This window comes from Pseudopodoces humilis, chromosome 2, assembly GCF_049639895.1.
Source record: "Pseudopodoces humilis isolate 2021_Gansu_Grassland_sample_001 chromosome 2, ASM4963989v1, whole genome shotgun sequence".
Classification (NCBI taxonomy): Eukaryota; Metazoa; Chordata; class Aves; order Passeriformes; family Paridae; genus Pseudopodoces; species Pseudopodoces humilis.
The window spans coordinates 79,021,482-79,047,679 of record NC_142201.1 but is presented as its reverse complement, the minus strand read 5'-3'; the positions used below and the strand labels follow the sequence as shown (position 1 = coordinate 79,047,679).

General features: G+C 43.8%; 1 protein-coding gene across 6 annotated transcripts in view; it reads left to right on the top strand.

Moving 5' to 3' along the window:
* The first annotated feature begins 3,667 nt into the window (after positions 1–3,667).
* Positions 3,668–26,198, top strand: part of FAT3 (FAT atypical cadherin 3) — a 396,115-nt gene continuing 373,584 nt past the window's right edge. For 5 of the 6 annotated variants that reach the window (XM_088051035.1, XM_088051033.1, XM_005516186.3 and 2 more), the window contains exon 1: positions 3,683–3,791. The gene's annotated coding sequence lies outside the window, so the exon portion shown is untranslated. Of the gene's footprint in view, positions 3,792–26,198 lie in introns of all 6 variants that reach the window. The other variant, XM_088051032.1, reaches the window with a different exon arrangement.

The following is a 26,198-nucleotide window of genomic DNA, read 5'->3' as shown; positions in this document are numbered from 1 at the left end:
TGTTAACATTTGGCCTGGTGATGGAAAAAGTGTATTAATTTGTTCAAGCAACTGTCTCTAAAACAGTGTATAAATAGCTCTTTTGCATTAATTCAAAGTGAAATGTCAATGTTTCATAATTTATGATATTATGCTGAGATTAAGCTTCAATAGCTCACTACTGGTTCAGTCAACATCAGGTCTAAAGCTTGCCTTCCTGTCTCCTGAACCTTGAATCTTTGGGAAAACCTTTCCTTTCCGCTTGAATTTATATTTATTTATACTAGCTGAATTATTTATGATAATTTCAATGCAATTTACTAAATTAAGAGAATATGAAATATTCTGTTGTAGCAGTGGTTTACTCACACCTTCTTGAATTTGACTCTTTTGGCAGGAAAATGAGGAGAAATTCCTGCAACTCAGGATATGAGAACCTAAAAGCCGTTTCCTGGTCTCTATCTGTAGAGCATGATGACATTATTAACTAGACATAAAATTATAGAATCATAAAATTGTTAGAGTTGGAAGAGACCTTTAAGATCATCAAGTCCAACTGTCAAAGCAGCACTAGCAGTGTAACTCCTGTATCACTTCCCTACCACCCAATGTCAGATCCACATGCCTTTTAAACACCCCCAGGGATGCTGACTCCACCACCTCCCTGGGCACCCTATCAGTAAAGAGTTTTTTCCAACATCCAATCTGAATCTGCACTGTTTCAGCCTAAGGCTATTTCCTCTAGTCCTCTCATGATAAAACAGACTGGGTCCCTCCTCACCACGACCTCCTCTTGGGTAGTTGTAGAGAGAGAGCAGGTCCCCACTGAGCCCCCAGTTCTGAGACTAATCACATCAATCACCACCTTCCAATATCACATCACACAATGCTTAGATTGGAAAGGATCCTAAAAGACCATCTAGTTCCAGTGCCATTGCCATGGGCACCTTCCACCAGAACACATTGTGGAGAGCCTCATCCAACCTGCCCTTGAACACTTTCAGGGACATCCACAACTTCTCTGGGCAACTGTGCCAGTGCCTCACTGCCCTCAGAGTAAAGAATTTATTCAACCTGCTCTGAATCATCTTTTACAATAGTGTAAATTTTACTGAACCTAACAAATACACAACTATAAAATGGTGATATGGGAGACCACACGATTCTTTCTGCCCTAGTTATTCCTTAAGCGTAATTTGAGAACTGCTCACCTCCTTGGGAAAAAAAAAAAAAAGATAATGAGATTGTTATAGATGAACAAAAATGTTATATACATGCAAAATGGTCTTGTTAATCAACAGAGCTCACTCCCTGCTGGAGGAAGCTCCAGAAGAACAACAGAAATCATTACCATGCTGGTAGGATTGATTAATTAGGAAAACAGCTTCTACTAATACTCATTAGCATTTATACATTGTAAAATCCACTAAATATATGTGTAAATAACTTTCCTAAAGTGACAACTAAGGGTGCCTGAAGGGTGCCACATGGTGTTTTACTGTTGTTTTCATCTTGTGTGGGTTTTGCATCACAAGAAACGCTTCTGCATTGGCTAAGAAAACCTGTAAGAGGGAGCTGGAATAGGAAGAGAATGCATGGAAGGCACATTCTGAAACATGAGGCATGTTTTACATAAGAACAAACGAAAGCTGTATGCCAGGGCACATTTTAACGTGGCCAGACAGGGGATGGTGGAATATGGGAATAAATTCAGGGTACTGCTACCAGGCAAAGTGTAGGTAAGGACTACACCACCCCTTTAGAGCCTCAGGAAAACACCACGAGGAACAGGATTATTTCCCCTCCCAGGACTAAGATTTGGACACGCTCTGGTTCCTTTTGAGGAATGCGGTAGAATAAGGAAACACACTCAGAAAGCATCTGTGTTGGCCCAGATGCTATCTGTTAGTGCCTTTTGTTTCACAGTATGAATTTCTGGGTAGAGGACTTTCAAATAATGTGGTTTAAATTTAGAAAGTGACCATTCAGTTATCAGTGCAGTTGAAAATTATAATGAACTGGAGCCCAATAACTCCAAAATACTGGTCAAAAGATGATCATCTGTGTAATGTGTGTTTTCTGGAGTTCATGTGCAATTATCAAGCACTATTTTTAGTCTGGGTTTCAGGAGCGTTGTGTTTAGTTCTTGGCTCTGCCACAGACTTCCTGCATGACCTTGGGCAAATCGGTTTCTTTCTCAGTGCCATCTGCAGCATAATACACTTTCCTCCCACTCTAAATTTGTCTTGTTAATGTGGACTATGGGCCTTTTGGAATAGGACATCTCCTTGCTGTGTTCATTTAGTGAGTAGCATAGTGAGGTTCTGAACTTGTGACTTCTAAATAGCTTTTTAATGCATCAAGAACACCTTCCATGACCAGTGTAACCAGGTGGTGGGTATAAAATCATTAGCTCTATTGTAGATTTTAGACAAAGCTGGGGTTTGTTACACATATCCATTGATGAACTTTTTATTTCAGCTGCTAAATTTTACAAGCAGTTCTTGTATTTATTATCCTCCTCCTTTTTCACAGTGCAACCTATGCCCTCATGCTTTGTGGTTATTATCCTGGTCCCTCTGATTAGTGTGGAGCTGCTGGTTGGCTTTGTTTGCTTACTTGTTTTTTCACCTTCACTCTAAATTACAGCAGCAAATTGCCCAGGGCACGAGTGTTTTCTGGAGCTAGTGACTGGCGCTATGCTGCTGGTCCTCATGGGGACCTTCTTACCTGTACATGGGTTTAACAGATGTGACCTGCAGCCAAGTGGGAGGAATGGACAAAGTGAGAACAGCAAACTAGAAAACAAGCAAAAGTAGCAGCATTTCAAAGCTCTTGCAGAGCAAGGAATAGCTGAAGGTAGAGATTAAAAAAAAAAATACATAGGAAAAAAGATGTGATCATTCTCTTTCTCTCTTGAATGAGATACCTGATCAGGCAGGGGCCTGGGCTCTGCTGTTGGAGAAGGAAACAAACTGAACAGATGATCAAACAGGTGCCTCTTCACAACATCTTATTAAAATAGCCAGAGTAAGAACGTGGATATCAATGCTCAAGTGCAGAAGCCACTAAGTGTATTTCCTCCCTACTGAAGCTAAAGGACCAGCTCTTTGGACAGGTGTAGCTTTTGCAGCAGAGTGTCACAGGCTCTCACAGATCCCTGGCTCAGCCATCCAACTGCGATCACAGGCAGCTTGCGACCGGGCTGCGGCCCCGGAGCGTGTCCCGTGCTGAGCCAGCGGCCACCCGGGGATAGCGTGTCGGAGGTTACCGGGCTGGCGCTGCTCAGCGCGGGGACAAGGCTCCCGGCAGGGCGGGGGGTGCAGGTGAAGCGGCGCCGGACAGGGACGGGAGCGGCCGCCGGTGAGCGCAGAGCCGGCACTGCCCGCCCGCCCGGCGGCAGGGGAGGAGCGGGGACCCCTGAGGGCAGCGGGGGACACCGGGCGGCGCGGCGCCCTGCCGGGAGCGGATGACCTTGGGCGAGTTCCCTGGAGGACAGACATTCCACGAGCACCTCCTCGGCCCCCCGTGGGCCGGTCCGGGCGGTGGGAGCCCCGCGGCGGGCGGGGCCGGGGCCGGGGCCGGGGCCGGGGCGGGCGGCGGCGGCGCGGTCCCTCCCCGCGGGCGGGAGGCGGGCGCGGGCCGCGCTCCCGGCAGGCTGCGCTGGGCTGCGCTGGGCTCGGCGCGGCGCCGGGCGGGGAGCGCCCCAGTCGCCTCGTTCCTTGCTTCTCGCCACTGCCCGGCGGCCCCCAAGGCGGCATGGAGACCCAGCGCGGGAGGCCGCGGGGCAGCGCCCGGAGCTGAGTCGGCCGGTGCGTACCCGCCTGGGACTCGGGGAGGGGCGCAGAGGCGATGGCGGAGAAACTTTCCGCCGGCCAAACTCGGCGGTGCGCGGGGGCTCCGGGGGCTGCTGCCGCCACTCGGGGAAACTTCTGCCGCGGGGTCTCGGCTGTGGCAGCGTCGGTGCGCTGTGCCCGTGTGCCGCTGCCATCCCCGCGCCGCTCCCCGTCAGCCGCCGGTCCCGCTCCCGCTCTGCCCCGCAAGGTGCAGCAGCGGGCGGCTGCCCCGGGCGCGCTTCCCGCTTCGCACCGGGGATTAGCTCGCAAGCAGGCAAGAGCTGGGTTTTCGTGTTTTAAAATTTTCCTCGCTGCCCTTTAAGTGCTTTTATGTTGTAGGTTTTTTGGTGGTAGTGTTTTTTGAGGGGGAGGTTGATGTTTTTTTTTTTTTTTAACTTGTGGAAGCGAGGGAGAGGGGGTGTGCGTGTCTGTCGCTGCTCTTCAGCTGCAGTTGCTCTTGTCTGAGCCTGGGGACTGATTGCAGCTGCTTGGGCTGGGGAGAAACGGGTGTTACCGGAGGACCTGCCTGTTGGTATTTCTATCTATCTGTCTGTCCATCTAGTTTTTCGCAATGTTTTTAGGAGGGAGGGCTCGCCTTGTCCTCCGCGTTCGCAGGCTCCGGAGCCGGGGCTCTGGCTGGAGCTGGGGGAGCGCTCTGCCCGGGACAGCGAGGGCAGCAGCCGTGTCCCCTCGGCCCTGCCGCGCTTTGCTGGGGCTGCTCGCTGCGGGCTCCCCATCCCCTCCGCCCTGCCGGGGACTGCCCTCTCCGGAATCTCGGACCGTGTGTGAATGTGTGTGTGTGTGTGAGTGTGAGTGTGCGTGCAAAGGCTGGGGGGTGCACCCGTGGGAAGGGAACCTGCTCTGGCTGGCCATGGGTTAAACGTGGCGCTCCCAGCTCTAACTTCTGCTGTTAAAGGAAGTAACCCAGCCTCTCCTGCCCGCTTTTTGAATCCCACTGGATTATTTACAGGGGGAAAAGAGAGCCGCAGTGCCCCAAGGAATGCTTCAGTGGGTGTCTTTTACCTTTTTTATTTTTTTTTTTATTACTATTTTTCACGGTGGCTTAGTGCCCTTGCTTTGTTGTTGGGAAGATTAAGCGTTGCCGAGCATCCTTAGTCCCAGATTCAATTAAAATACATATGAGTACTTGGGACATAAAGGGAAGTCAGCACTGGCATCCCGGTAGAGGTACTAAAAGCATCAAGTTTGGTTAAAAGGAAGGGATTCGAGGAAATGAATGATTCTGTTCGTACTGATTTGCTTTCCCTTTGCAGTGCTGTCAGACAGCTTAGAGAGGTGTATCATTTCACCAGGGTTTCTGTGTTCTTAACCAACTTCTGTCCAACAGAAAGAAAGAAAAAGTCCTCTCCACAGGCACAGGTGTTCTAACTTATCTCCCATTTAGCAAATGCTTCATGAAATTTGGGTTGAGCTTTCAGTGAAGGAATTAAAAATCAGGAGAGGATGAACTGTGAGGAATGCAGAGGAGAGTTGCTGCACCATTCTACTTGCTTTCAATGAGGACTCATTCCTGGTCTGGAGCAGTTGTGGGAGGGTGTAAGCATTAGCTGGGAAAGCAGAACAAGACAGAATAGCCTGGCTAGTACTTGTCTGTCTTTTCCTCTTGACATTCAGAGGGCTGCTCCTTCAAGTTAACAAAAATTTCCTTTTGTTGCTTGGAGAGGACTTGGTGATGGGTGCAAGGAGAGAAGGAGTGATCTCTCCAGATCCAGCTTGCTCTTTCAGAGTGCTGCAAAGAAAGAGCTTACAGGTGTGATCATTGTGTTCCAAAAAACACTGGAGTCTAGCTGAGAGAGCCAGGTAGGAGACAATGTACTGCAGGACTGCAAACTGTGGATATCCCTCTGTCTGATCCTTTGGTGGTGCTAGTGTTGTAGAAAATCAACAGATTGGCTGTGCTTGTCTTGATGCAGTAAATCACAGTTTTATTTACTTTTGTTACTGTTAATTTTTAAGCTTGATTCTTAACACAGCATCTGTTGGCATTGTAATGGCTGTGCTCCATACCTGCGTGCTGATGGTGCATAGGACGGCTCCTGAACTGTGTGTTATGTTACTGTGCTGTTATCCTGTGTGCCAGACAGTGATGGGGTATAGCCCCCCCTCGGTTTCCCGAAGTGCTGGCTTGAGCAGTTTCTCACACGAGGGACTTCTGTTCCAGTGGGCTATATTGTCATGTCTCCTACTATGTTGCACTACTGTGACCTGGTGTACTCTGGCTGAGATTCTGTCAAATACAATGAAATGAACAATTAGGAGGTAGTTAGGGTGTTTAGCCAGTGCTTGTTGGGAGCAGTTTGTAGGTGCTTTTCCACTACAGATATATTTCTGTGCTGAGTTCTAAAATGTCTTCCGACACATGCCAACTGCAGTCATACAGCTTGTATTTACAGGCAGGTTTTTGTGAAGGACAGGAAGTTGGTTAGGATAAGGTTTGTTTTAGAATGTTGTGCCAGTGTGAAACATCATGCTTCTGGATGCAGGTTTGAATCCCTTACAGTTCAGCAGTGTCTTAAATTTTCTAACTGTTTGATGAGTATTTTTTTGCTTATGTGAAGGGTTTTATGACTTCTGCCTGCAGTACATAACACAAAAGCTCTTGGCACTGTTAAGACCCTTATTGTGCTGGCTGGAAGTTCCAAGGCAGAATGGGCAGGGACTCAAAATTGCTGTGACAGAGGTGAAATCGTGGCTGTGCTGGCTTCAGTGGGAGTTTTGCCATAGAAGACAATGGGCTGAAACTTCAATCCAGAAGTAGTTCTCCCTTCTTGTTGGTAATCCTGGTGTATTCTCTGGGGAAGCTTTTGCTTTTCTGCTGCCACCCAGACTGAGTGCCTTTCACAAGCACAGCATTCTTGGGAAGGGTATCAGGGCAGATAGGAGTGGAAACAAAACCCCAAATGTGGGCACATGCCAACTGCCTTGTTGCCTGTGTCCTGAGTCATTCCCAGGAACATGGATCGAGAACTCTGAACTAGAGCACACTTAGCTTCTTGAAACTGCAGAGGAGGGATCTGCCAATGCCTGCAGCCAGTGCATCTCCCAGTCCCTGCTTCTGCATTTGCAAATTATCGGTTTAGTGACAGACATTCAATATGTGAAGCAACAGTACATTCATTAATTCAACCCTACTTAGCCTATGCATACTGACTGAGTTTTCTGTATGTATGTGATCTAGTGAGTTATTCTCAGAGACACTTCATATATCCAGCATCTAGATAAATTTTTATGTTACATGACAGTGACAAATGGGAAGTGTTTGCTACTTTTTTCTAAGACTTGAAAGGTATGTGGTACAGAATATCAGAATATGCATTTAATCAGTGCTGATTGAAAGCTGGTCCAGGTCATGGCCATGTAGTAAAACTGGTCGTCGCAACAAGAATGTGTTGCTTCAGTTTATTATATTCAGTGGAATAGAAGAGGGCTTGTTAATATATACCAAAAATATTGAGTAGGATTGAGGTATTTGAATCTGTCTGATTTTTTTTTTTTTTTCAGTGGAAGCACTGTAGTGTCTGCAATTCCAGTGCAGACAGTTTTCTTTCGCAGTACATTCTTCTACCATGCATTCATGCCAGACTTTTAGGTATTTTGCTTCTGTATGAAGATGAAAGAAATTAAAATATAAACTAATGTGAAACTAAGTAGCCTGTTTTGCATGTGCATCCTTACTTTAACATACTTAAATAAGGAGAATATGTTGAACCTTTATAAATTATATCTTGTTAATGTCTCTCAGTTTGTTTGCTGTGAGGATTTATGCATCTAAAACAAAACAGTACTAATTCTTATTTACTTTATGCAGGTGCACAGGCCTCATTTTGTCCCAGTATAAAATATTATAGATATTATAACAGGCATTATGTTAGACCCTGAAGTCATATGAGTGGTTAACATCTGGATGCGTGTATTAATGGCAAATAAATTTTGGGCACTGTTAGTACTGTCAGGATGCAAAAGATGGCAGTGCTGTGAAGAGGGATCTGAGCAAACCCTGCTGGGCTGTCGTTCAAACCTCTGCTCTGGGATCTGCATAGACTTTCAGCTTCTGGGTTTGCAGGTTTTGGTTTTTTTTTTTTAGATACGTGCAAATCAAAGAGTTGATAACTATCGTTGTATCTTCGCTCTCTGTCTAAGCCCTAAGTAATGTATTCACTTCAGTGCCTGAACTTGAGGGCTGAGCTGGAGACAGGGTTTGCTGGGTGCTGGACTAGAATATACATCAAGTGATGCACTGTGGGAGAGATGCTGTTGTTAGTTTGCTTGTTTTTCTTAACTGCATGTGCAGTGCTACAGACTGGGGGAAGAATAGCTTGAAAGCTTCCCAGTGGAAAAAGCCCTGAGGGTGTTGGTCAACAGCAGCTGAACATGATCCAGGGTGTGCCCAGCTGGCCAAGAAGGCCAGTGGTGCCCTGGCTTGGATCAGCAATGGTGTGGCCAGCAGGACCAGGGCAGTGATTGTCCTGGGCACTGGTGAGGCCATGCCTCAAATCCTGTGCTCAGTTCTGGGCCCCTCACTGCAACAAAGACATTGAGGGACTGGAGCGTGTCCAGAGAAGGGCAACAGAGCTGGGGAAGAGTCTGGAGCACAATTCCTGATAAGGAGCTTCTGAGGTTGTTTAGTCTGTCAAAAAGGAAGCTCAGAGGGGACCTTATCACTTTGACAACTGCTTGAAAGGAGGCTATAACTAGGTGGAGGTCTGTCTCTTCTACAATGTAGAAATCCATAGGACAAGAGGACATGGTGTTATGTTATGTCATGGGATATTTAGATTGGATATTAGGAAAAATTTCATTTATGAAAGGGCTGTCAACCATTGGAAGAGGCTGTCAAGGGAAGTGTCACCATCCTGGGAGGGATTTAAAGGATGTGTAGATGTGGCACTTGGGGACATAGTTTAGTGGTGGATATGGCAGTGTTAGGTTAATGGTTGTACTGGATGATCTTAGAGGTATTTTCCAACAGAAATGATTCTATGATTCTGTGAAAAATGCACCATATAGGGTGTTTTCGGGTGGAATTGGTGTTGCATGGGATTAGTGGCAATGCTATCTGCTACTGATGTGAAAACTTCTGATTTCACTCTTTATTTTTTCTTGAAAGAATCAAGAGCAGACCTTGAGTAGAGTTGCAGGAATGTAGAGAGATGTAGGGTTTTGTGTTGGAAAATTCTCCATTGTCCTATTGAGCTGTTGTTGATTTTGCTGCTGTTCTTGGTGTATGAGCCTGGTTACTATAATAATTATACCTAAATGTGTCTGTGCCTGTACTGCCTGTCATCCACAGTAAATCAAAGGCATGGACCCTGCAGGCACTTAAAGCAAGTTAACACAAATGAAATCACCAGTGGCTTTGCCTGGGAGAAAACAATATTTTATTTCTTTCTCCTAGATGATGACACTACTAATTGTATGGCTTCCAGTGCGTGAGTGTAACTTCCTTTGACATCAGTGTGTGTTGGCCTGGTCATTATACATGTGCCAAAACAGTGCAGCCTCTGTTGCAGGGCTTCTGCTGGTGGTGCTCTCTCCCTCTCTTACAGAGTCCGCAGCTCCATCCCTTGTCTGCAGAGCTGGTTGGAGAGATGTGGCAGTATGTGGGGCGGCTTCTCTGGACTGAAATCCTCCTTCCTTTTCTACTAACTAAGCTGATTGCTCGCTTCTTTTAAAAGGCATCCCTGATTTTTTAAAAATTAAGGTTTTTAATGAGTTTAGCAGACCATCCTGAGATGTTCTGGGCTTTCCAGGCAGGTAACCATCAACAGGATGAGTTAGGCCACTTCTGTCTTCAGTGGAGCTGCTGGTGAGATTTAATGCTGACTGTAATAACAACAGCATTTGGGCCATTCAGAGCTCTTGAAATCCTGCCCTGCAGCATTTCCAGCTTCTTAGCTTGGTCCTGTAGAGCATCTGGGTAGAGGGAAATAGTTTTGAAGACTTCCTGTAGTGCTGGTGAGAAATGATCTGTCACCAGCACTGGAAATGAACCAGAAATACAACTTGTTTCTGCTTGCACTGTGCAAACCAGCCATAAATAACATTTCTTCCATGTCTTTGCAGACTTCAAAGAGTCTTCCAGCTGTTGCAGGAAGCCTAGTGAGAGGAGGTGCCTGCAAGTTTAATTGTAGCTTCAGGACTTTCTCTCAATCAAAATCCAAACAATCTGATAAAAATTAGACACTTGCATGTTGTTAAAGGTCAAAAGTGAGCCTGCTTCAGAACTGCCATTAATGGTTTGTATCTTAAAATAAAGGAGCTTATTAATATTCCTAAATAACCTTGCACATACATTATTTTTGCCTTTGAACCATCTGAGCACTTTGCACAATAGTGCAAGTTACACTTGATGATAAGCGCATATAACGACAGTATAAATGTCGGTTTTGCTGTCAGATGTGTAGCACTAGTATCTTCTTAATATTAAACATGATTATTTCCCACATTGCTTATACAAATCATGGCATCCTGAGTCTTAAGAGGATGCCTTTGTATTCTGCTACAGGGAGAAATTTTTTGATGACTCCTCATATTTCATGGAATCCTAGAATGGTTTGGGTTGGAAGGGACCTTAAAGATTGGGTAGTTCCAATCCTTCTATCATGGGCATAGACACGTTCCACTAGATCACGTTGCTCAAAGCTTTATCCAGCATGGCCTTGAACACTTACAGGGATGGAATAGCTACAGCTTTGCTAAGTAACCTGTTTCAGTGTCTCACCACCCTTACAGCAAATAATTTCTTCCTAATATCTCATCTAAACCTGTCCTTTTTCAGTTTTAAGACATTCCCTTATTCTCTCACAATGTTGTAAAATAAGAAATCCCTCTTGAGTTTTGTTGAAAGTTCCCTTTATGTACTGGAAAGATGCTAGGAGGGCTCCCAAGTTCATTCTCTTGTCTGGGCTGAACAGCCCCAATTCTCTCAGCCTATAGGAGAGGTGTTTCAGTCCTCTGATCATCTTTGTGGCCCTCCTCTGGACTCACTCCAACAGGTCTGTGTCTTTCCAATGCTGAGGCTCAAAGAGCTGGATGCATTGGTCCAGGTTGGGGTCTCATGCGAGTGGAACAGAGGGGGATAATCACCTTCTTCAACTTGCTGTTCACGCTGCTTTTCATGCAGTCCAGGATACGGTTGGCTTTCTGGGCTGACAGCTCACATGTCTGGCTTAAGTTCCATTTTTCATTCACCAAGACTCCCAAGTTCTCCCCAGAGCTGCTCTCAATCTGTTTTCTTCCCAGCCTGTATTTGTGCTTGGGATTAGTCTTGCACTTGGCCTTGTTGAACTTCATGAGTTTTGTACAGGCCTACCTCTCCAACCTGTCCAGGTCCCTCTGGATGCCATCCCTTCCCACCAGCATCTCATCCTTACCACACAGCTTGTTGTCACCTGCAGAGCTGCTGAGGGTGCCCTCAATCCCACTGAACATGTTGCCAACAGAGGTGATAAAGTTCTGCTCCCAGTACCTACCCCCTAAGTCACTTGGAATGTGACTAATCAGAAAATTCCTTATTCACTGAGTGGTCCACCCATGAAATTCATGTCTCTCCAGGTTAGAGATAAGGATGTTGTGCAGGAAAGTGTTGAATGCTTTGCACAAGTCCAGGTAGATGATGTCAGTTGCTCATCCCTCATTCACCAATGCTGCGTCCCCAAAGAAGAGGGCTACCGGATCTGTCAGGCATCATTTGCCCTTAGTAAAGCCGTGTTTGCTGTCACCAGTTACCTCCCTATTTCCCATGTGCCTTAGCATGGTTTTGAGGAGGATCTGCTCTGTGATCTTGCTGGGTACAAAGGCGACCCTGACTGGCCTGTGGTTCCCTGTATCTTCCTTTCTTCCTTTTTTAATGCAACAGTGTGAACTTTGCGGGCATGCCATGACTTCTCAAATATGATAGATAGTGCTTAGCCACTTCCTTGGCCAGTTCCCTCTGGACCTGCAAATGCAGCTCATCAGATCCTGTGGATTTGTGCCCCTTCAGGTTCCATAGATACTCTTGAACGTCATGTTGTCCTGCAGTGGGTGGTTATTGCTTCTCCATGTCCCTGACTTTGCTTTCTATTACTTGGGTAGTGGGACTGAAGCACTTCACAAGGAAGACCCAGGTAACCAAGTCTTCTGTTTCCTCCTGGGGAGGAGCCACATTTTCCCTAATCTTCTTTCTATCACTCCTGTACCTATGGAAGCTTTTCTTGTTGCCCTTTACATCCCTGGCCAGAATTTATTGTTAGTTCTTTGGCTTTCCTAACCTGTTCCTTGTCTGCTCAGACAGTCTCTCTGTATTTCTTTCAGGCTGCCTGTCCTTACTGCCATCCTCTGGAAGCTTCCTTTTTGTGTTTGAATTTGTCCAAGATCTTCTTGTTTATCCATGTGTCCATATTTAAATAAACAGTTAATAATTTTGGAATACGCATGTGTAGGGTGAGTTTGGTTAGGATTGTTGTTCAGGTTTTGTTTTGGGTGTTTTTTCAGAGCTGCTGTTTGAAATTCTTTCATTCATCCTCTGTGTGGTAATTAGGTAGTGGCAGCTCTTGCTGCAGTCCAGGTGAGTGAAGTCTCTGTTTACATGGCTGCATCTTTGTGGTGTGATTGCATGTGAGGTAGAGTTGCCAGCTTGTGTTGGGATGACCTAGCTTTGTGGATTTTTCCTGGAGTGCAGTGATGGATACACTGGTTGTCAGTAAACTCAGAGATGAGGTTTTACATGGACATTTTTTCAAGAGGCTTGCTGTGATATTTTTTACTCAAAATTGAGACACCACAATTCACTGCAAGGAAGCATAATTGCTGGTTTCATTTAGAGAAGACTAGCCTTTTTCTTTGTTCTTGCACTCTTCTGCTTTGTCCTTGGTAGTGGGTGTCCATATTATTATAGTGGTTCAAACGTAGCCAAAGTCTGCACTATCCTGAAGTGTTCCGCTGGCAGAGAAGCTAGAGGACTGGGTGGAATGACAGCAGGAGTAATCGTTACTATTGTTATTTTAAGCTGCAGGTTTTCATCTGGGGCCGTGATGCAAACAGAGCGACAAGGCAGATGTTGCCTTCTGGTAGCAAAAGCCTTCCATGTTGTCAGATACTGAGTAGCTGGAGGCACTGTGATGGTAAAGCCTCTTGACAGTTCTGCCACTTACCTGGACCCAGGAGGCTGGATAATTCTGAGATTTTTATGAGTCTTCAGGGAGCAAACCAGTTTTAAAGTCTTACTGTTGACCTTCCATGTGTGAACAGAGTTTTATCCAAATGATGTGTGAGCTTTGCATCACCTTTGATGCACTGGAGGCTTTGCCAGCCTGCCTTGCTGCCCCATGCAGGCAGCTGGCTCGCTTCCCTCGGCTTTGCACAGCAGCATCTGTTTGGGAGGTTCTTTACCCAGCATGATTGGTGCAGGGAATATTTAAAGATGCCCACAATACTCCTTTGGTGTGGTTTATTGCATGAGTAAAAACCATAGCGATTGAGATCATTAGGACTATAACCAAGTTTTCTGTGTGCTTTTGCAGCCATATTGTGAGGTCAGGAGTAAATGGTGGGGCACACATGCTGCTGTCGGGGCTGTGAGGATTGACCTTTGCCAATCTGTGATGTGTCTGTATGGCTGTGGTTTGTCTTTGGGTGAATTGATACGATGAGGTGTAGCTGGACTCATGCTGGGCCCTGCTCCTCTGGGCTTGCACAGCGCGTGCTTGAGTTCTGCTTTGGAGTAAACCAGCAGATCACACTGACAGTGAGAGCCTGAATAGCCCTTCTGGAAATTAAGCCAGTGGTGATTTCCTATGGATTATCATGGTGTAGGGAAAAAGTCGGCATACCATGTTAAACCAGCAGGATATAGAGTTCTGTTCCTTTCTCTCTGTTTCCTCCACTGATACCAGAAGCTGCATTCTGGAGCACCCTTCCAAGAGCTGTTTCTCTCTGTGGTGGTTTAGTGACAGCTAAAATGAGTCTTGAACATTAACACATATCAGTTGATCCGCAGCTGACTTGTTCACGTGTAGATTGTATGTATGGAAAGACTAAAGGAAAAGTGAAAGGGAGGAGAGATTGCAAGGTAGGTCAGAAGAGAGTAGAATGTACTGCTCTGTCTGGGCATGGGTTAATGGATGTGGGGGAGTGAAGGGTGGGAAAAAGAAACAGTGGGAGGGAGAATGCAGTTTTCTGATGGTGGTGACTCAAGGAACGTGGAAGCTTCGGAGTCCTGGACTATGCTAGGTACCTGTCTGGGGAATGGGGAGAAGGAGAAAGATGGATAGGGAACTTCAGCTATACTAGCCTTTAACTACTTTATTTATTTATTTATTAAGCTGTCTTAAATACCTGAGATTTTCAGCATGGCTAGAACAACATAGCTGATGTCTTTGTTTGGTGTTCTTAGATTGAAAAGCCTAAAATGGGCTTTCAGACTTAGTGTTTTTTTAGGTAAGTATACACAAGTGGAAAATGTCTCTGGACATAGATTCTGAGAGACAGTGATGTACAAAGGATCTGACTGAGATTGAATCAAATTTGACTTCTCCAAATCTGGTATCTTTGGAATGCTTCATCCCTTATGTTACTGTTTGTTTTTTTTTCTCCTGATTGATGTGTTGCTGGAGCTGTAGGAGCATCATTACTCACTTGGATAGTCCTGTTGTATATGCCAAACCTGCATCTTGAGGATTGTTCACATGTTGCCACCAGGACCAGAACTGCAGCCAGAGGTGAAGCCCTCCCCAGAACTGGTGAACCCAAGTGGCTGGTGCTCCCGGGCAGCTGGGGCTTGCACAGCAGGCAGGCTGGGCAGGGAGCTTGTCACGGCCACAGAGCATGCTGTGCTCACGGCCATCCTCACAGATGCCCTTCAGGGGTTGTATGGAGATAGGCACTGGCTCTAATAGGAGTCATTAAGCAGGAATTATGTAGGTCATTATCCTGTGTGGAGTGGGAGTTCTCGTGCAATGTGTGTGTGTACATTCAGGATTGTGGCTGTTACCACGGCTGTTACCGTGGTATGTCTTTACTGGATTTAAATAATGTTGCTCTTATGTGTTTGAAGTTTATTCCTAATAGGATTGGGCACCTTCAGGATGCACTTTATGTGTTGGCTGTCTTCAGTGTACTGACAGTGTAACTGTATTAGTTGCTGAAGGTCAGCAGAAGTCCTAGTTTCTGCTTTTCTTGGTTAAGTAGTTCTTGGCAGTTTTGGAGTCATTTTCCATCCACCACAATGAAGCTGAGGTTAGACTCTGATTCTCTGGATTTCAGACAAAAGGAATAGTGACTTCTTGTGAATGTTCATTTCCTTGCCAGTAGAGGCTGGATGACTTAATCTCTGCATATATCAACACGTTGATCAAGTTTCTCACCAAAGTATCCAGGGCTAACTATAACAAATATTTAAAAATGTAAGCCCAGGTTGTAACTGAAAACCTTTCTTGGTTATACAGTTCTGAGCGTAATGAAATGACAGCTCAGGGCTGGATTTTTAGGATAGCTTTATCTGCAGTAATACTCAGCTCTGGGTCTATCAAAACAATCTTCTAAAGCCAGAGCTGCCTGTGGCATGGCATTTTCTCAAATATGCCTTAATAAAGTCAATGCCAGGCTTCCTATCCAAAGGGAAAATGAAGTCTCTGAGTGTATCTGCTTTTCATATACCTGCTAGGAAGTTCTGGGGCTGAGATTCTGTGAAAATGGCAAAGTTGGATTAATTCTGGATGTGTTTCCTGAGGGAGATGTGTGGCTGGTTGGTTTGCTCTTTCCTTCCTTCCTTTTGGGCAATGAGCATAAGGCTGAAGCTGATGACTTGGGTGGAGACGGGAGCAGAGCCCTTTGCAGAGTGATTGCTGAGTGCAAGCTGTTTACACAGAAGGATTTTAAAATCAGCCATCATGCAGAGTTGCATGCTGTCCCTTGCAAATGGAGGTACTTCAACCTGCTTGTTCCAGCAGGTCAACCCCAGGTGCAGCTGGAGGAATCAGGTGGCTATTGAGATCTATATGCAGAAATGCTGTAGACTGAACTCATCTCATCTTTGCCATTCCCAGCAGGAGCACTTAATTTGAAGTAATGTTATTTTGAGCCAAACAAAACCACACACTTAAGCTAAAAACGCACCAGACTGTGTGTTTTGAAGGTATCAATCGGGCTGTTAATTTAAAAGAAAAACCTTTATCTAGCTTGCTTTCCTGTACTGATTCTTTTTTAGTTTTTAACATCTCTTCCCTGCCTGTTCACGAGTTGACTTTGATATTAGGTCATTGGGATAAAAACTGGAATGAGATATGTGGGGCTTGCCACCATTTACAGAACCAGTAACTCTTTTCTTCTTGAAAGCGTGGACCCTGAGTTGGGGCAGATTTCATTGCTGTCTGTGCTGTGAACATATAAAGGTTTGGGATCTTCTGTAGTACTCAGACTTTGAAATCTGCCCCAAGGTACTCACTTAGTAGTTAAGAGAATGAAGAAGTAAGTCTACAGACCAGCAGTCCCTCCAAGGAAACCATTTTACCATCCTTGTCCCCATGTTCTTTCCATTGAAAGAAAAAACTGAAGGGAAAAGTGGAAACCCTGAAACTCTGACATGTTAGAGAATATTTCCCAAATTCATTTGGAGAGAGATGTTACTGCCTATTGCCTTCAGGTCTTGCATTGTCTTGTGTTGTACGAGTCTGCAGAATCTCTGAGGGTCAAAGTTTCAGTGCTGATGTTAGCTTGTCTCACCCCTAGCAGTAGGTCCCAAAGGTCTGTCTCCTAGGAAAGAATTAGTGCCAAGCCCTAACACCCCATAAATGGATAGACCTGTGCTCCACCTGCAGTAGTAGTAGTACTGCACAGATACAGGATCCTGATTTGTTCTAGAAATTGCTTTCTTTAATGAGTTCCCAGAAAATATCTACTATATCTTGGTATTTAGTGTTGCACAAGACAAGCCTTTAGAAGAAGGGAGATTATGGAGCAGTTTGATAGGAATGACTGATAATGAGTGAAAATGCTGCTAAGCAGCCCCGAGCTGGTGCTATCTGGTATGGTCTCACTGGTCATCCCGGCCAGCCCCTTCTGGAGGCTTATGTCTGTGCTGTGGAGACACAGCTCCAGCCCACAAACATGTAATTTGTTTCACTGATACATATCAAAAGGCTTCATGACTTAGGAAAGGATCCTGACTTGCTCCTGTTTTAGAAATTAAGGAATGAAGGCAGAGGCAGGTGAGCTGACTTGCTCTATGGTCCCATAAGTACTAGATGTTGAGAGAGATCTGGGACCCAGCTGTCCTCAGATTTTAGATGAGCAGCAGACTGTGCTCAGCAATTCTGCCCAAGAGGAAGAGGACACAAAAGCTTGACCTAGCACTGCAGTGCTTAAAAAATCACTCGTGTTGGTTAGGGCACTGTGCCTATTGATTTAATGTAAGGTTTCCCTCCTGCTCTTCCCTTTCCTATAAGAGACTGTTAAGAGCAGCACTGAAGTAGTTACATGGTATTTTTCTGAAAGAAGAAAGCTGGTTCAGATATTGAGGTAGTCAAATATCACCCATGAGCTGTAGTTTGTCCGAGTCCTGGGAACCGATGCCCTCCCTGCCAAAGAAGACAGGTCTGCTGGCCTCCTTATCATCAGCAGAGGTAGAGATAAGGAAATTCCATGCATAAAAGGTCGCCCCAGCTTAGTAACAGACCTATGGTTAATGATAAGCACTTCCAGGTGGGTTTCATTCCTTCCTTCCCATGTATCTGGCCAGGAACTCAGGGTGGGTGATTTGTGCTGCATACATTGATTACCGTGGCAGTGGAGTTGACTAATTTAGATTAGATTCATAAATTTTAGCTGGCTGAGTTGGATGAGAAAAATTCCCCACTTATCTTGGGTGAGTTAAGTGACCTCCAGTAGTTCCACCACACTAGCGTCTGTTAGAGAACTGTATTGGTGAAAGAAAAGACTAAAGAAAGATACTTAGGAAAACAAACGAGAGATGCTGTGTTACTGCTAGGCTTCTCTTGATTTGAAGGTCCAGAATGGTTAGAAATTGCTGATATGTTTTCTGTAGATATTTTGCTCTTGAGGGCATTTGGGCATTGTCTTTTGTGGAAATTTGGGATGAAAGTTTTTTACAGAGGTAAGCATGCTTAACTTATAGGAACTCTATCTCGGAAGCAGCAATTAGGAAGAGAGGGCAATAGCAGAAATTAAAAGAGAGAGGAAATTCTATTAATGCCTGTATTTTTGGTAGCAAGTAGGTTAGTGAGCTGAAAAACACCCTGAAGAGACTTGTAATTCTCACACAGTGAGGAAGTTGAGATGGCAATTTAATCAGGGGTTGGTTGCATAAAGCAGAGTAGTCAATTGCAGAAAACATATTTTATTTTGATTATTGAAAATAAAGATGAAACTTGTGTCAGCCCTGCATTCCCATGCAGAGACAGCCAAACCCATTGTCTATGGGTTTTATGGATGGAGAGACTAAAGCAGATTAATTGAGTCCATGCATCATGCAATTGTGTTGCACATGTGATTGCTGACCTTGGTGCGAGGCACTGTCTCATTGTGTGTCCCATGCAAGGCAAACTGTGCCACGGCGTGGGTGGCAGAGGGACCTCAGGGCTCACCCCTCACCCCCTCACAGGGGGTGTGCAGGAGCCAAGATGCCCTGATTCAGAAAGCCATTTGCGTGATGAGCAAGTGACGACACAATTCCTGCTCCCCAATGAGCGTGAGGGTAAGAGTCCAATTATTTTGCACATAATGAGAAGGTACTGAAAGAAGGACTGGAGTTTGGCAGGGCAAAATGGGAATGCTTCTTGCTTCCATTTTGCACTGGGAAGCCTCATTATTTAGTTATGTGATTATGGCTGTAGTTCTGGCTCTTGAGGTTTGAAGTTATTGAAAGGATGATGCGATTGTCGTGGTATATCTGGGGATCACATAAGATAGAGTAGGAAAGAGGATGTGACTGTATCAGTTAGCCTTTGCTGGAAACATCCTGGGGAGGATGGTGGAGTAATTATGGGTCAGCACATGGACATGTCAACACAAAGCAGAATCAAGCCTATTAGTACTAACCATTACTTATTTCAATTTTTTAAAGGAAATAAAATTTCAAACCTTTTCAAAGACTTTATGCAGACTGATGTTTATTGAACAATGACGTTTTGATCTATGAAACTTGAAGCAACAGGAAGAATTGAACTGGGATGGGGTGCTGGTGCAATGACAGCGATGGGTGGGATATGCCTTGGTACTGGTAAGCCAGGAGTGTTCTGGGGCTGATCGGTACAAAGCTGCAGCAGGAGACTTGTCAGCAGCCTGGGAAGCCAAATCTGCTGCTTCAGTGGAAAATAGGGTGAGAAATCATGATTGAGCCATTGTTCTAAAAATGCTTTGGAACTTTTTTTGAAATTTTTACTTATGTCTGGTTGCTTTGGCTTTGATAGGAAAGATTTTTCACCCAAATAGAGTTGTTTAGAAACACTTAAAAAATCAAAAGTGTTCTTCCATTTTCCATCTCTTCCAAAATTTTTTTCCATTGTTTAGGCTGCAGGGTGGAAAAGAACGAGATGGTTGTTGCACCTTGAAACCCGCTAGGTATTCTCCAAACAGTTAAAAAAACTTTCATAAACTTAAATGAGATGCTTTAATAAAAAATAAGTGTGTGCATGCACGGAATTAAAAAGCATCTTTGTCTAATTTTTCTCTTTTTATTTTTGTATAAATTTACTTAACATGTAGAGAGGCAGCGAGCTGTGTACCTGTTTAGTTATCACATTAATGAAGCTCTAGGTTGAAAGAAGATGAAGTTATAAAAATGAAGTGCTTCATGGCATTGATTTCTCTAGACGCTAACAAGGCAGAATTTGAGTGGAGTTGACAACAAAGTAATGTCTCTGATGGCTAACATGCCAAATTAAAGAAAGTGTAAATAAATTAACTGAGTCATCCTGTTACCTTGCAGGCTAAGGAAGTTATACAAACAATTTCTGGAATCTTCTAGAGGTTTGTAAAACTAGTAATGCAGTACTAAAGGCATATGAGATATTAAAATAATTTCTTGGTGTATAGCAGGTTTATATTTGGAGTGGAGAGTTTCTGAGAAGAAATGATCCTTTATTTAATGCACAGCTGTATGGTAGAATCAATTGCAGGGGTAATGAAAGTCAAGCCCACCAAATGACTAGGACAAAAAGTCCAGTCTTCTTCGAAGTATTGAATAAATCCATAGAAGGGATAGGATACATTATTGAAAGATAAAAATTGAAGAAATTATTAGAGGTGTGGATGTGGCACTCATTTCCAGAGGGAGGTGGAGGTCTCTCTCTACTATAGGGTCTTGTTTCTGCAGCCCATCCTTCAAGGAATTTTAGGACAGCCTCATTGAACAGCTGTCTCTCAAAGTAAACTTGGTATTTTGGAGCATCATATTTATGTGTCTCAGTGGCTTTGGAAGTACGTCAATGAATTTACAATACAAGAGAAGTGCCTTTTCCTTTTCTGCTCTGTACCCCTCTTGGGTACAGATTGGTGCATTGTCTTCAGCCTGGGTAGTACCATCCAACTGGGAACGTCCCTCATCCGACAGGACATGAGCTTCTTTAGGCATGGCAGTCCTGCATCAGGTGTTTGGGTTTTCTGTGTTGTAATCATGAAACAACATTTTTGCAGAACTATGGATTTCATGTGGTAGTGTGCAAATAAAAGTGAAAAACTGGCCTGAAAAAATCTCTAGTATGAGATGTAGCTGTCTGAGTTCAGCTTTTCTATAAAATCTAAGCCTAAAATTGAAAGGAAGAAATACTTGGCATGTTCACAAAAATGAAGCATGTGAAACTGGAATCTGTGATATCACTGGTTTTATAGCACAGCTCCAGAACTGTGTTTTGCTTCAGGAGGAGTCAACCCAATTAGATAAAAATCTTTATATGATATGGTTTGGTGTGATTTTTATTTTGATGTATGGGTATTTCTAATGCACATCCAGGTTGCAGTTAAGCTGGAGTATTCGTTCTAGGATCATTGCATGGTTTAGTCTCCTGTAGCTTTAGCAAGTCAGTGGTCGAAAAGAATTCTGGAATATATTTTGCTTGTTTTTTCTGTCTTGTTTTTTTACAGGAAAGGTGTATCCCATAATTTGTGATCTAAATCAGTCATTTTTAAAAATAATTTTTCAAGAATTTTTTAAGAGATTGAAGGTTTTTCTCTTCATCTATTTTATAAAAGTTATGAAAAAGCAGGTCACATCCACCTTTAAAAATATTCTGTTGGATTTTCTTTACTTGGATTTTCTGATTGGTTTATTTACTTACTCTTTACTTCTTGTTTATTTAGTTACTTAGGTTTTCACATGGTTTCAGGTTTTTATAGTTTGGATTTTCTGTTGTAGCATCTTCAATCTGATATATCTGGACTAAGTTTTTGAGGAGGCAGGGAGGTGACTTTTGGGACTTTTTTCCCTGTTTCTTTTGTGGCCTCAGATTAATACTTTTTTTTTTTATTACTTTCTGTAAATAGAAATACAGAGAGAAAATACACCTATGGAGAAGTAATATCTGTCTGTAAGGAGGTAAGTAGGGAAAATATGTATCCTGCAGAAATAGAATATGTATTAGTTTACATTTCCTTCTGTATTTTGAACTTTAAGGAATTATATTGATGCAAGCTGCTGGTTAATATGATGCTTTTAAGGTCTGCTTTCCATTGCAGTCAGGGTCTCTTGCTCCACATTCAAGTTGCTAATTCTTGACACACAGGATATTTTCCTTCTCATTAAAATGTATTTATTTATTTTGCAGTGAGAATATCTTGCTTAAGATGCTTCTTTTGATCTTTGGTAATGCCACAGACTCAGTAAGACTGCTAGCATAAAGTAGTGTTTATCTCATTTCACTTCTACATCCACTGTTAATTGGACCTGAGTAATAGAACCCCATTGCAATAACTGTTTTAGTTTGCCGAGTCTCCGTATGATGTCCAAAAAGATGCAGGTAATATTAGTGTTTGGAAATTGCTTCCTGTCTATAATTGGAAGGCTTCTTCATGTGTTTCTGTGATTTTATTTGCATTTATTGGGTTTTAGGCCTTTTTAGAAATATGGGGAGGGGGAAAAGGTATAGCGAGAAGTATAAAGTTTTTGCATAAACAATTTTTTTTTTTTTTAGCTTGAATTTGTAATATCACTTAGGTTTCTAGGGCAACAACTTAATGTAATGCAGATCAGCAGCTGAAATACTTCTAGCAGCTGGAGAGTGAAGTTAGCAGGACCCACGGTCTGTTCTGCAGCTGATACAGGGAGCTTTGTGGCTGGTGGGGATTGTCCCTGAGCTGCCCTTTGTAGCTGGTGTCACTCTGGGGAGCAGCAAGCAGCAATGAGTGATACCAGAGCTATCCTCAAGAGAGGTGGTAATGTAGGATGCTGCAAGTTCAGGCGAGTGAATAAAATCAGATTTCTTATACCTCTGGCTCTGGAGGAGCTTTGAGAGGAGGGAGGAGGTGACGAAGTGAGCTTTCTCCAGAAACTTGGATTGCGGAGGAATGTGAAACTTCACAGTTTTCTCCCATCTTGCTCTTGAAAGTTAACACAAGAGATAGGAGTGGGAGACAGTTTTCTGACAGGAATCCCAGATTCTTCATCCTCAGAAGCTGAGATGGTGACAAGAAGCTGGGTACTCAGCAGAGAGTTACCCGCAAATTTTGTTGACTGAGTTAAATCCTCCAGCAAGCAGGTGTTGGGTAAATGTTTTGATTCCTTGCAGTATATATTTGCATATTTGAAGATTTCTGGTACGTATGACTCATTTTAGTTCGCCCAAATTTTAAAAAGAGCAAGCCAGCAGGGCCCTCAATTTTTAAGGTTTTGCTTTGTAAGGGTTTCGAGATGTGTGCCCTGAGCTGGGCATGCTGTGGGAGGGTGACGTATGTTCAGGTCCTAACCATTGGCATCTTATGGATAGCTGTAGTCACACCTCAGACTGTGTGAAGTGTCTTTACTGTCACTGTCTCAGCATCTCCAGCCCTGAACCTGTTTTCTACCAACACCTCTTCTGGGTCCCTCTTGCCCTCCCCAGCATGGGTGTGGCATTGTGTCCTGCTTCTTGACCAGGGTGGGTGGGTGTTAGTGTCACAGGTCAGGCTGTAGCAGCAAGCAGCTCTAGCCCTTACAGAAGGTCCTATGAAGTGTTTCAGAGCTCTCATGGAAAGTGAGGCTTCATCCATAGTGACGTTTTGTTTATACAGGTTTGTTTTCTTCATGCAAATAGGCTGGGGGGGTTGGAGGAAGAGAAAACTTGCTGAGAGGGTAACACTTGATGCCTTGAAGCATTTTTTCCTTGATAAAAAAGCTTTTCCTGTAAATTTTTTGGTTTTGTCACTTCTCATTTGCTGGGATCATGAAGGATGGGAATATGCTCTGTGTAACCTTCTTATGTTATTTTTTTCTGGTACATTAATAGCTTCATTAATACGTGAGGAAAAGCAAGTTTCAACTTACTAGTTGCTGATCAGAACATGAAAGTGCTGTTTTTTTTCTAAAAACTGTAATTCAAGGTTATGCATGTGCAAAAATAGCTTTAGGCTACAACAAATACTTTCTTAAGCAGGTCTAGCTCATTTTATTGACATATTGTTTTGTAAACTGTGGGTGACTTGCATTGTTCTCAACCAAAATAACTTGCATCAATCAACATAAGAGGGTAATTAATTTACATATTTTCATTGTGGAAATGATCCAGACATTTTTAATCTACAGAGCTAGACTTGAGAGAGGAAAACTGAAATAACATTTTGGGTTTGTAGTTTGTTTTTAAGCTATTCTTCATTTCTGATTGTGCTGGAGAAACCATTGTGACCTTCTTAAATTTGAACTTGGCACAGCATTGAATGAAAATAAAGCGAGACCTATTTCATCAATGTGTGGTACATCAGTTCAGCCTTAATGAGATGAGGAGAAGGCAGCTATTGCATGCCATAGCAGAGTGTAGTCCAAAACACTTGCTAAGAACAAATGCAAGAGTTAGCTATTTCTTTTCTCTATGAGAAGCTGAAGCCAGCAAAGGATACCATGAGAGATAAGGAGTCCAATGAATTTTTTCAGGGTGTGCTTGGCAACTCTCTGCATATCACAGGTGAATGAAAATGTGCATCATATTGTCTTTGAATAGGCAAGGGCTGGCTCCTGATTGTATGAGGCAGCAAAAGGTTTCAGAACTGTCTGAACTTCTCTAGTCCATTGGTGAATTGTAGTTAAAACACCAGTTGCTGAATCTGATGAAATGTGGAGAACGGAGTGGTTATAGTTTTGCATGGATTGACAGGAAATGGCTTTTGAGGGAGCGTGAACTTGTGTTTCTAGTGATTTACCACTCCTCCTCTGCATCCTGACTATTCTATGTGCTTGATTAGCTGCTTTTTTTTTTCTTTTTACTGCCATAGGGTGATGGATTAATGAGCCAGGAAGCACAGTCTCCATGTAAAGAGATACCACACACAGACTATTCAGGCAAATCCAGTTTACCTACAGCATCTTTCAGAATAAATTCTTAGAGTATTAAACCTGAGATGGGGTAGTGCAAAACAGTCTTCATTTTGTATTGCACATTCTCTGTTACAGTGCTTGGTCTGTTACCAACATCGCCACTGTGACCTTAATTCCTCACTTTTAAGAACTACCTGAAGGGATAGATAGCACTGGAGGTGAAAAAACTTCTCCTTAAGGCTGGACACTAGTAAGATTTGCCCAACATCAACTAAAGATATCTTAGAGGAAAAAAACAACCAAACAAACCACTTCTGTTTCTTGCTGTTCTTATTCTTTGAACCTGATTCCTGGTAGGTTTTTTTTGAGAAATTGCCCATGAACAGAGAGCATTTAAAATGATGATGTTGGCATTTCTAATGACTTTCTAGTGGTCAGTGTTGCATCACTGGTGCCAATTTTTTTATCCTTCTGTGAAAGAGATGGTTGCAGTGATTAAACTATTGCTGCTGTAGAGATGAGAACTGGGATCAGATTTTCTGGGTTCAAGTTCTAGTACTGAGATGAGGTGCACAGCAGTACTGCTTGTGCTGACCAAGCATAAGCAGCTTCTCTGTGACCACTTCTGGGGAGCAGCAGGTTGGCCCAGCTCACTGGTAACATCCCTAACTTCAGAATATGTTCTTCCTCCTGCTTGCTTGCAATCCTGTGTCTCACTCCTCCTGTGCCCACACAAAAAACCCATCCTTGCATGGAGTGGTGTTTGCAAGCTGGCTGTGCTGGTGATGGTTCAGCACCTATGTTCTGCTTCCATTCAAGCTGGTAACCCTCCCACTTTTCATGGAGTACCAGCAAGCTCTCCAGAGCTTTCCTGCATTTTTCCCTGGATACCTGAAAGAACAAAACGATTTCCTAGTTTGCTGGCAAAGATTTGGAGAAGCGTTTGACCCAGCAGCGAAAAGTCCTTATGACTCAGGGGCATGAAAGGCAAGGTAAACTGCAAAAGGTTGTATAGATGTTTGGTCGTTGTGAGTGTTGGCAGCTTGGCAGGATCAGGTTAGTCCCAGGTGCTCTTACCTCTCCTAACTCTGCGGGGGAGTTTCAGGCTGATGGGAGAAATGCAGTTGGGTTTCAGTAACTTGCAAAGATTGAAATCGGACTTTAATTTGTAACACTCCAGATGTGTTCTGCTTTCCTTCCCTTCCATAAAACCAGAGGTGTCAGGGTACTGCAATTTTTGAATCAAGCCCATTTTCTCTGCCTGCTTTCATTGAATCAAGTGGTGCAGGGGCTTGAACTTGGGCTGTCCTCATACCAGGTCAGTACTTTGCTCTGTGCTTAATTGATGTGATCTGCAAGCAAAGAGAACTGGTGAGCTAATCTAGTGAAAGCCTGTTCTCAGAGCTTCAGTTTTTAATCTCTTCCTGGAAGACAAGTGATGGGTGCAGTAGATGGTGCCAAATACAGGGACCCAAACAGTCCTCCCACACTGTCAGAGAGCACGTTATCCCATCCTTGCTCTTTGTAATGACTTTATGCATTATGAAAATTCATGAGGATTTTATTTTCCTTTGGGTTAAGGAATTATCTGATCAGCTGTCTGTCATTCTGCGAGTGTCTGGATGCTGACAGTGTCTGGATGCAGTCTGTATTCTCCTTCCATCTCGACTCCTTTTAAAAGCTTCTGACTGGTATCCATTGTCCTGGCAGTGTTCATGGGCTCCTTTTGGAGGGCACGCAAATGACTGAGGCCCAAAGCCAACTGGTGCAGTGCTCAGCGAGCACTGAAATGCTTAAATAGGCATGAAGGCTCGAGTTGTGTTGCCTAAACAGAGATATCTGCTGCCATGTTAGGAGCTTCAGGGTAGTACATTGTTGGTTCAAAAGGGCATGGATCTCTCGGCTTCCAAGATGCATCTTGGGTG